An 8,592-nucleotide genomic window follows, 5' to 3' on the forward strand; every position below is an offset into this window, starting at 1 on the left:
ACTGTTGTAAAATGTGTAAACCTGAAAGCGTTCTTCACTGTTCTTCAGCGTGAAACTGCTGCTACTGGTTAACCGGAGACTTTTACTTGAACACTGATGATGGATCGCTCATACCCAAAACATAAGCACAAGAAACAGACTTTAACAACAAACCACTGTGCCATTATAATTTATTGATGTATAAATACAAATAGTACAAAAATAAGATATGTAGGAAAATAAATATTATGTTTCACAATAAATAGAAATAACTTATTTAGGATGTCTTCTTTTATAGTTCTTCAGTGCTCTTTCTGAACAAATCTTGACTTTCTCCAAAAATCGTTGTATGCCACATTTCTGGGTTGTTTTCAGAGGACAGTGTGTGACATTCTTTGCTTTCTGAAACAAAATCATTATGACAATTTCAGTTTTAAGCGCTCAAAGATTTAGCTGAACACAAAACTAAAGTGAAGAAGAAGATGTTTGACATTAAAGAGCATATTCATTGTTGGAACAGAAGCTTTATAGAGTAACAATTAGACATTTAATTAATGCATTCTGGCTGAACACATGTTCAATCACATTGAATTTATCTTTACCGTGTACCGGTCCAACAGACGGTCGAGGGTTGATACATGGACTGGATATGATGCTGGGAGTTCCTTCAGAGCCTTCTCAGCCTTACAGAAGAAGTTTTCCTGTGAAGAGAAAGACACAATTAGTACAGTAGTGGCATTGAACATGTTGGAGTTAGCACGGAATCAATCTGAAGAAACCAGCTGAGCTTCATCTTAAGCAGTTCATAAGTTCCATGCAAGTTTACATCTACTATGTCAGACAAACGTCATGTGTACAATAATCCCAATAATTAGAAATGGTTTCCAACATACCACACATGATTGTGAATATGGTGATATGTCTTTGATCTTTGCGTGCTGGTCCTTCAATGACAAGATATGTAAATCAGTATATTATAAAACAAACAAATCAACCATGTGTAGTTTTGTAGTTTTCTTACCGTTATCTTGGGCATCAGGGTGTCTACCTCGGCAATAATCTGATTCAGCAGCACTGTGTCATTGCAGCGTGATTGTACTGCGGAGACCATTGCGGCCATCATCAGTGCAAGACCTGTAATGTTCTTCATGTCTTTGAAAGAGACCGTGAGACAGCGCTGGTAGGTTGAGCAGAGAGGTTGAATACCCTACACACTCTAATTTGTCACATTATATTGACATCCTGACACGCTGAAACCACAGTATACAGGCACGTCAGAGGAAGAAAACACCAAATAAGGACCAAAGGATGATTTGTATCTGTTTTACTATGTTCCACGGGGTGCAAGGCGTTATTACTAAGCAATCACCTGCTAATCCCTTATCAGCAAAACTCCCACCAAGAATTGCTTGTCATCACCTTGTCTTAACATTGTATGAAGGTTTTTCCGAATGTCTACGGGTGGAATATCATTTCAACTTGCATATTCACGTTGTATCAAGTGTATTTTAGTGATGGCTGTTTGCTCACAGGTGAATTTGACATCCTGCTGTGAAACAGAGATGCTTACAGACCTTTTTCACACTGGACATTTTGACTTGTTGCAACAGAAAAGCACAGGTGGAAGTGATGTAATGAATGATGACCCACTTTATTTTAAGTGTTGACAGTGAGCCAGCAGGCAGACATTGTTAATGTCAGTAATATTTTTAGGTACACTTGCACTTTTTCTGCAATGACAAGTCAAAATGACTGCGGGAAGTAAGAACATAGGAAATATTTTTGCATCAAGCTTCTTGCCCACACATTAGAAAAAGGAAACTGTGACTGACAGACACAATTCCAGCCTTGCTTCAGTTTCCTCTCTACTCTCATTCTCATAATACAGAGATTTATGTTGTTATTATTGAAATAAAATGAACAAAAAAGCTATATCTTCACTCGAAATAATGTTACTTAAAATAATTTCAGTAAAATATTGATGGCTGCCAGCAATCATACCAATCATTTGAAAGACAGAGCAGTTGAGGAGTACTTAATTGAAATTGCAACATATGTCATTCGACAAGTTCGAAAACTAATAGTTGACAAGATTGCAGAGTAGAGGAGAGCCTGAAGATCACACTTAAACTAACACAATCACATCTCCACATTTTACATACACTGATAACCTTTGTAGAGGAGCCCCATCTTCAGGTGACATTTGTAACTTTTCACAATGAAACCAGAGCAGGTTGTTTTTAGAGGGACACAAGCCACAGAAAAGTCAGGAATGCTCCAAATAAACACGTTATTTAATTTTTGCCCTGTCATGTTTCAGCTGCCATGAGATGTTAGCTGTCCCACTAAAAGAGACATGCCCCCTCTACACTCTCTGTTTGCAGTTAAATAACTGTTTGAGGCACAAAGATTTTAAATGATCCTGCATTTCACAGAGAAAGCAAAGGCCGAGGAAACTTTTCTTTCCCCTCTTACTCCAGTAATCATCTCATGACATATCAGATTGTGCGACCCTTTGGAAGAAGCCCAATCACCTAGTTGGGAATCACTGGCCCACACTGCTCTACGAAAAGGAGTTGAAAATAACTCAACCTCAGCCAGCTAACAGTAAAGTGCTGCTTACCAGTGGTGGAAGATGTACTCAGATCTTTTACATAAGTAAAAGTAGCAAAACAACAAAATAATCTGAACAAGTAAAAGCTCTGAATTCAAAATTTTACTTAAGAAAAAGTACAAAAGTATAAGCATCAACATATACTAGAAGTACTAAAAACAAAATGAAAGTACTCATTATGCAGAACAGTACATTTCAGAAAAATATTACATTATAATACTGACGATCATATACACTGCTGGGTTGCAGTCAAGTCTCATCTTTATCCATGATAACACATTATAATGTATTTGTTAATTTTATTTAGTAGCATTAATCAGAATCTGCAATGTAACTACTAATTAAATGTATCACATAAACATATTGGAGTGTGTTTTTTATTGATGCTGTATTTGTTTGTTTGCTAAAAATGTCTTTACTAAACAACTTAATGAACAATTTCACCCACATTGATAAACAAGAGGATGTGTGGGCATGAACAATTTCATTTCTAAAATTTGAATTATTACCAACTATCACCATCAGCTGTCTACAACTAAGATATGACATCAGATACCACATGAGTCAATCTAAACACCAGCTGATTTACATTGAAATGGCTGCATTTTGTGGTTGGAAGATATGGTTAGAAGCTCATACATATTTTCTCCCTTTCTTTGTTTTCAGTGAAATGCCATGCCAGCCAGCTCATGTGTTAGTGCCATCTGCTAATCCAAGCAAGTCCTCTCTCTTTATTTATCTTCAAAAGTCAGAACACTTTGTGTTATATTGATATTCACCATACATACTGTTTGCCTTAGTTTATTGCACTAGTATGAGGTTTTAGTGGAGATCTTTTTTTTATGATGTTCTGTAGATGCAAACTGACTTTTATTTTGTATCATAACGTATGTCAAATGTTTACATGCACCAAACCCCTGGATATTTTATTTATTAAATTATTTTACACGTTTTATCTCACATTCTTGTTGCTCTTTGCCAGTTTCATTATTAAATCGGCAATATTCCTGTTTTTTATTGTTGCTTTAAAAAAGGTTATATGAACACGTATTATTATTAATTATTATTATTATTATTAGCGTTTCCTACTGTTAATGTGTAAACCTGAAAGCGTTCTTCACTGTGTTCTTCAGCGTGAAACTGCTGCTACTGGTTAACCGGAGACTTTTACTTGAACACTGATGATGGATCGCTCATACCCAAAACATAAGCACAAGAAACAGACTTTAACAACAAACCACTGTGCCATTATAATTTATTGATGTATAAATACAAATAGTACAAAAATAAGATATGTAGGAAAATAAATATTATGTTTCACAATAAATAGAAATAACTTATTAAGGACATGTCATTGTATTGTTCTCCAGTGCTATTTTGGAACAAATCTTGACTTTCTCCAAAAATCGTTTTATGCCACATTTCTGGGTTGTGTTCAGAGGACAGTGTGTGACATTCTTTGCTTTCTGAAACAAAATCATTGTGACAATTTCAGATTTAAGCCCTCAAAGATTTAGCTGAACACAAAACTAAAGTGAAGAAGAAGATGTTTGACATTAAAGAGCATATTCATTGTTGGAACAGAAGCTTTATAGAGTAACAATTAGACATTTAATTAATGCATTCTGGCTGAACACATGTTCAATCACATTGAATTTATCTTTACCGTGTACTGCAGCAACTGACGGTCGAGGGTTGATACATCGACTGGATATGATGCTGGGAGTTCCTTCCGAGCCTCCTTCAGAGCCATCTCAGCCTTACAGAAGAAGCTTTCCTGTGAAGAGAAAGACACAATTAGTACAGTAGTGGCATTGAACATGTTGGAGTTAGCACGGAATCAATCTGAAGAAACCAGCTGAGCTTCATCTTAAGCAGTTCATAAGTTCCATGCAAGTTTACATCTACTATGTCAGACAAATGTCATGTGTACAATAATCCCAATAATTAGAAATGGTTTCCAACATACCACACATGATTGTGAATCTGGTGATATGTCTTTGATCGTTGTGTTCGGGTCCTTCAATGACAAGATATGTAAATCAGTATATTATAAAACAAACAAATCAACCATGTGTAGTTTTGTAGTTTTCTTACCGTTATCTTGGGCTCCTTCATCAGGTTGTCTACCTCGGCAATAATCTGATTCAGCAGCACTATGTCATTGCAGCGTAATGGTACTGCGGAGACCATTGCGGCCATCATCAGTGCAAGACCTGTAATGTTCTTCATGTCTTTGAAAGAGACCGTGAGACAGCGCTGGTAGGTTGAGCAGAGAGGTTGAATACCCTACACACTCTAATCTGTCACTTATATATTGACATCCTGACACGCTGAGACCACAGTATACAGGCACGTCAGAGGAAGAAAACACCAAATAAGGACCAAAGGATGATTTGTATCTGTTTTACTATGTTCCACGGGGTGCAAGGCGTTATTACTAAGCAATCACCTGCTAATCCCTTATCAGCAAAACTCCCACCAAGAATTGCTTGTCATCACCTTGTCTTAACATTGTATGAAGGTTTTTCCGAATGTCTACGGGTGGAATATCATTTCAACTTGCATATTCACGTTGTATCAAGTGTATTTTAGTGATGGCTGTTTGCTCACAGGTGAATTTGACATCCTGCTGTGAAACAGAGATGCTTACAGACCTTTTTCACACTGGACATTTTGACTTGTTGCAACAGAAAAGCACAGGTGGAAGTGATGTAATGAATGATGACCCACTTTATTTTAAGTGTTGACAGTGAGCCAGCAGGCAGACATTGTTAATGTCAGTAATATTTTTAGGTACACTTGCACTTTTTCTGCAATGACAAGTCAAAATGACTGCGGGAAGTAAGAACATAGGAAATATTTTTGCATCAAGCTTCTTGCCCACACATTAGAAAAAGGAAACTGTGACTGACAGACACAATTCCAGCCTTGCTTCAGTTTCCTCTCTACTCTCATTCTCATAATACAGAGATTTATGTTGTTATTATTGAAATAAAATGAACAAAAAAGCTATATCTTCACTCGAAATAATGTTACTTAAAATAATTTCAGTAAAATATTGATGGCTGCCAGCAATCATACCAATCATTTGAAAGACAGAGCAGTTGAGGAGTACTTAATTGAAATTGCAACATATGTCATTCGACAAGTTCGAAAACTAATAGTTGACAAGATTGCAGAGTAGAGGAGAGCCTGAAGATCACACTTAAACTAACACAATCACATCTCCACATTTTACATACACTGATAACCTTTGTAGAGGAGCCCCATCTTCAGGTGACATTTGTAACTTTTCACAATGAAACCAGAGCAGGTTGTTTTTAGAGGGACACAAGCCACAGAAAAGTCAGGAATGCTCCAAATAAACACGTTATTTAATTTTTGCCCTGTCATGTTTCAGCTGCCATGAGATGTTAGCTGTCCCACTAAAAGAGACATGCCCCCTCTACACTCTCTGTTTGCAGTTAAATAACTGTTTGAGGCACAAAGATTTTAAATGATCCTGCATTTCACAGAGAAAGCAAAGGCCGAGGAAACTTTTCTTTCCCCTCTTACTCCAGTAATCATCTCATGACATATCAGATTGTGTGACCCTTTGGAAGAAGCCCAATCACCTAGTTGGGAATCACTGGCCCACACTGCTCTACGAAAAGGAGTTGAAAATAACTCAACCTCAGCCAGCTAACAGTAAAGTGCTGCTTACCAGTGGTGGAAGATGTACTCAGATCTTTTACATAAGTAGAAGTAGCAAAACAACAAAATAATCTGAACAAGTAAAAGCTCTGAATTCAAAATTTTACTTAAGAAAAAGTACAAAAGTATAAGCATCAACATATACTAGAAGTACTAAAAACAAAATGAAAGTACTCATTATGCAGAACAGTACATTTCAGAAAAATATTACATTATAATACTGACGATCATATACACTGCTGGGTTGCAGTCAAGTCTCATCTTTATCCATGATAACACATTATAATGTATTTGTTAATTTTATTTAGTAGCATTAATCAGAATCTGCAATGTAACTACTAATTAAATGTATCACATAAACATATTGGAGTGTGTTTTTTATTGATGCTGTATTTGTTTGTTTGCTAAAAATGTCTTTACTAAACAACTTAATGAACAATTTCACCCACATTGATAAACAAGAGGATGTGTGGGCATGAACAATTTCATTTCTAAAATTTGAATTATTACCAACTATCACCATCAGCTGTCTACAACTAAGATATGACATCAGATACCACATGAGTCAATCTAAACACCAGCTGATTTACATTGAAATGGCTGCATTTTGTGGTTGGAAGATATGGTTAGAAGCTCATACATATTTTCTCCCTTTCTTTGTTTTCAGTGAAATGCCATGCCAGCCAGCTCATGTGTTAGTGCCATCTGCTAATCCAAGCAAGTCCTCTCTCTTTATTTATCTTCAAAAGTCAGAACACTTTGTGTTATATTGATATACACCATACATACTGTTTGCCTTAGTTTATTGCACTAGTATGAGGTTTTAGTGGAGATCTTTTTTTTATGATGTTCTGTAGATGCAAACTGACTTTTATTTTGTATCATAACGTATGTCAAATGTTTACATGCACCAAACCCCTGGATATTTTATTTATTAAATTATTTTACACGTTTTATCTCACATTCTTGTTGCTCTTTGCCAGTTTCATTATTAAATCGGCAATATTCCTGTTTTTTATTGTTGCTTTAAAAAAGGTTATATGAACACGTATTATTATTAATTATTATTATTATTATTAGCGTTTCCTACTGTTAATGTGTAAACCTGAAAGCGTTCTTCACTGTGTTCTTCAGCTTGAAACTGCTGCTACTGGTTAACCGGAGACTTTTACTTGAACACTGATGATGGATCGCTCATACCCAAAACATAAGCACAAGAAACAGACTTTAACAACAAACCACTGTGCCATTATAATTTATTGATGTATAAATACAAATAGTACAAAAATAAGATATGTAGGAAAATAAATATTATGTTTCACAATAAATAGAAATAACTTATTAAGGACATGTCATTGTATTGTTCTCCAGTGCTATTTTGGAACAAATCTTGACTTTCTCCAAAAATCGTTTTATGCCACATTTCTGGGTTGTGTTCAGAGGACAGTCTGTGACATTCTTTGCTTTCTGAAACAAAATCATTGTGACAATTTCAGTTTTAAGCACTCAAAGATTTAGCTGAACACAAAACTAAAGTGAAGAAGAAGATGTTTGACATTAAAGAGCATATTCATTGTTGGAACAGAAGCTTTATAGAGTAACAATTAGACATTTAATTAATGCATTCTGGCTGAACACATGTTCAATCACATTGAATTTATCTTTACCGTGTACTGCAGCAACAGACGGTCGAGGGTTGATACATGGACTGGATACAGTTTTCTGTATTCCTCCAGAGCCTTCTCAGCCTTACAGAAGAAGCTTTCCTGTGAAGAGAAAGACACAATTAGTACAGTAGTGGCATTGAACATGTTGGAGTTAGCACGGAATCAATCTGAAGAAACCAGCTGAGCTTCATCTTAAGCAGTTCATAAGTTCCATGCAAGTTTACATCTACTATGTCAGACAAACGTCATGTGTACAATAATCCCAATAATTAGAAATGGTTTCCAACATACCACACATGATTGTGAATATGGTGATATGTCTTTGATCTTTGCGTGCTGGTCCTTCAATGACAAGATATGTAAATCAGTATATTATAAAACAAACAAATCAACCATGTGTAGTTTTGTAGTTTTCTTACCGTTATCTTGGGCTCCTTCATCAGGGTGTCTACCTCGGCAATAATCTGATTCAGCAGCACTGTGTCATTGCAGCGTGATTGTACTGCGGAGACCATTGCGGCCATCATCAGTGCAAGACCTGTAATGTTCTTCATGTCTTTGAAAGAGACCGTGAGACAGCGCTGGTAGGTTGAGCAGAGAGGTTGAATACCCTACACACTCTAATTTGTCACATTA

The sequence above is a fragment of the Anarhichas minor genome, unplaced genomic scaffold, assembly GCF_050575085.1.
Source record: "Anarhichas minor isolate MPS153535 unplaced genomic scaffold, ASM5057508v1 ptg000028l, whole genome shotgun sequence".
Taxonomy (NCBI): domain Eukaryota; kingdom Metazoa; phylum Chordata; class Actinopteri; order Perciformes; family Anarhichadidae; genus Anarhichas; species Anarhichas minor.